Genomic DNA, 3,748 nt, shown 5'->3' on the forward strand with positions numbered 1-3,748 from the left:
ACAAGGCCACACCTGACTACGTTGTTCCTCGAACACTCTTACAGATTAGGACCCAAATCCGCCGCAAACAGAGAGAAGCTCGGGAAGCAGCCATCCCCCTGGACTCCCCGCCCACATGGTACGATGTCCTCCGTAAACTTCCTAACTTCTCATACGTCTACGGGAAAGGGTCGCGGAAGGGGGACGTGATTGCTGCCCGTATCATCATTGGATATGACTTTGCTTGGGAGATTGGTATCCCCACATCCCCTGAGCAACGCTCTTGTGCGTTATGCAGAAGACCCGACAGCCGCACCCTTATTCACTACCTCCTAAGATGTCCCCACACACAACGCTTCCGTGACGCCTGCTGGACCAACACTCCACGACCCCCTGACGGAGACACGATGATCCTCCCAATACTGGCCAGATATTTTGTAAATAATATTAATTATGTGTTAAAGGAACATCCTTCCTTCCTTAGGCTTTAGTAAGCCCCTTTATAATATTTATACTGTATATACTTTTCACACTTGCCAGATGATTCTGGTGTCATTGTACAGGGGTACCTAGTGACAGCACTAGGATCCCGCTTCCTCTATCAAGGAATAAACAATTGAAATTGAAATTGAATTCATTGTTATATTACCATTTACAATTTTTAGTTTTCCTTAATCTTAAAAAAAAATCACTTTTGTTCGTTATTTCTTTCTTTCATTCTTTCTTTCTTTTTTTTTTATGAACATTATTGACCAGTGTTAGTGAAGGAAGAAACTGGCATGTTTGAGGGACAGACTGAAGGACGCATACCCTACACTGTACTTTCCCCATGAAGAGATACGCCGGTTGCCAATGTTTTTTAACTATGATACCAACAATACACCCGCTGTTTTTGTTATTTTATTTTTTACATAGAAGCTGGAAAACTAATTTCCGTTGCATTATGAAAAGTATAAATTGCACTAAAAATGATAGGGTCTAAATGATTGAGACAATTACTTTATGAACCGTGTATGCCAACCTTCATGAAAAAATGAAGCTCCGCCCAGAGAAGTAGTTCCTGAAGTATTTGTAAAATGCTTACACAAGTATAAATATTTATTGCATATAATTGTAGAAAATTTGGAATTGTATCAATTTCTAGTTTGGTTATTAGTCAATTTTCCAATAAAATGATTCTGGGCTATATTGATCTCATTACTATGCCAAATAAAGTATTTCCACAATGTTCAGTTTTATATTAGGAGTGATAGCCCTCACTGGATAGCAAGTTCCTCATAATTAATAGATAAAGTACATAAGCAATATCCCAAACGACTTAATTGTGAGAGGAAGAAACTTCAGGATCAATTTGCTACAGAAGAAAACTTGGCTTACCTCTATACAAACTTATCCTGGCAAATCAATCTAAAGTTGATGGTTGAGATACTATTAATTACTTTATTTTGGATCTAATGGGAAATCATATTGAATTAGACACAAGAAAAACGCGAAAAAATTATCAATAGTTAACATTTTCTAACCCCGTATGTTTGTGTTTTGATGGAAATGAATAGTTTATAAAGCCAAACTTGTTTATTTCCATCATATGCCTCTCACTTTTAATGTGACAATTTTTATTTTAGCATATTACGAATTATATAAAAAGTTATCATATAATTGGTTTATAAATTTAAATAAATAACATAAGAGAGATGGTTCAGCTCAATGATAGTCAGTCAAGTTAGGTTAGGGTTTAGGATGAACAATTCATGGCATACTTACCTGGCACAGGAGATACCGTGATCACGAAGGCGGTTTTCCCAGGGCGAGGCTCACCATTGCACTCCGGTGATGCTGACCCTTGCGATTAACCCAAATGTGGTTAACTCGAGTGCGCAATTTTTGTTAGCGGGGGACTGCGTTCGCGCTATCCCCCTTACACAATTCATAAGGGATTACATAAGAAATATAAGGTACAACGGCGTATTTTTACAGCTTAACAAGGTCTCTGTAAATAAATAGTACTTGATTTATGCTTAAGGTCAGCAAAGAATTTTTTTTCTACGCTACTTTTATATGATTTATATTTTGACAATTACGTGTGAATGAAAGATTTTCAAACTCTCTAATTGATGCCTAGTAACTCATAATATTGAAAGAAGTTGGGTTTTTTTTAATAGTCTGTATCACACTCGACAGTCACTCACTGTCACAGCAATGAAAGAAATCTATCATGATCTTGTTTACCAACACCTGATACACTGTCACACAGTATGGGGGGGGGGGCCTCTAGCTCTTCAAAAACATAATCTCTGGTTACTGCACAAAAGAGAGTTGTACGGACAATGACCTACTTGAAAAAAAAACAGATCACACAAATAAAAAATTAGCTATATTGAAAATTTTTAAATTCGAAGATGTTAACACCTACTGCTGTGCCCCTTTGTTTACAAATCTATCAATCACTTTTCATTCGCCTCTACCGCCGTGGACTTCCCCGAGTGTTGATGTTGTCGTCCACACCTTCCCTGGTCGTAAATCCACCCAACTGCGGTATATGCTCAAACTTAACTGCCTTGAGCAGATTAATGATGTCGCCTCCTCTCTTAAGACCTCCCACCCTCCTATCCTCGTCTACTGTGATGGGTCTGTTACCACGCTGGGCAGCGCTGGGACAGCTGTGTGGATTCCTGAGCGCCAGGCCTGCAGGAAAATCAGGGTCCACGACTGGGCCTCCTCCACTGATGCTGAAAGCATAGCCATCCTCGCGGGCATTCATGAGGTGGCGACCTACTGTATGCTTGCACTGAACGCTGGAACCTCCTTATAATTATCAGTGACAGCACTTCGGCGCTAGCGAGGCTCAAATTAGCCTCCCCCTCCTCCCCTGCCGCCCAACACACCCTAGCCGCCGTCGCCGGGCTAGAACAAACTGATGACATCCGTGTCAAGTTTATTTAGATCCCGTCACTTATAGGAATAACTGCCTGTGACACTGTAGGTCGGCTTGCCAAAGAAGCTACACAAGAAGAAGATATTGAAGCCGCTCTCGCCCTCTCCTTGAGTCATCTCAAATCTCGCATACACGCCACACAACGAGAGGCATTCGATGAAAATTGGACACACCTGAAGCAACGGGGTAGCGTCACACTATGCCACTATGACGCTGTAACCGGTGACGACAACCGCCACTACAAAGAGTATCAATCCCTGACTCGATCTCAACAGATTATGCACATGAGACTGCACCTAGGGTACAGGTACCTATGGGAGTACATTGGCAACCCTGAGCCTGGCCGCACTGTTTGTAAACTTTGTGGCCAACCCGACTCTCACACCCTCTCTCACTACATCCTCACGTGCCCTATGACCACCTCCTACAGGTCCCTAGCTGTTACCAACACCTCTTCCCTCCCTGACCAGATATCCCTCCTACTAGTGACAGGCCTGGCACTTGACATTATTAGGGACATTATTAGGGACCGAGAGAATTAACCTAAGTAATATATATCGCGAAATTGACCCTGACATTATACTAATAAACAGTCACGGTGAGACAGAAAACAACAACATAAAACTCTTTAACTATTATGTAAACCAAAGAAATAAATCGGGCGAGAAAAATGACGGAGAAGCGATAGCGGTTAAAAGAAACTTAAAATTTAAACTAATTGATGACTTCCAGGATGAATTTCTAGCAATAAAAATAAATACAACTCAAGGAGACGTAATTATTGCTACTACTTATCTCCCACCGAGACGACCCTACTTACCTATAGAAGACCTA

At 41.1% G+C, this 3,748-nt stretch overlaps 1 non-coding gene across 1 annotated transcript; it reads left to right on the forward strand.

The window, feature by feature from the left end:
* The first annotated feature begins 1,735 nt into the window (after nucleotides 1-1,735).
* LOC121879601 lies at nucleotides 1,736-1,898 on the forward strand. Its single transcript, XR_006091381.1, has one exon. It is a non-coding gene; the product is annotated as a U1 spliceosomal RNA (small nuclear RNA).
* Nucleotides 1,899-3,748: the final 1,850 nt, after the last annotated feature.

The sequence above is a fragment of the Homarus americanus genome, unplaced genomic scaffold, assembly GCF_018991925.1.
Source record: "Homarus americanus isolate GMGI-L3 unplaced genomic scaffold, GMGI_Hamer_2.0 scaffold31898, whole genome shotgun sequence".
In the NCBI taxonomy this organism is placed as follows: Eukaryota; Metazoa; Arthropoda; class Malacostraca; order Decapoda; family Nephropidae; genus Homarus; species Homarus americanus.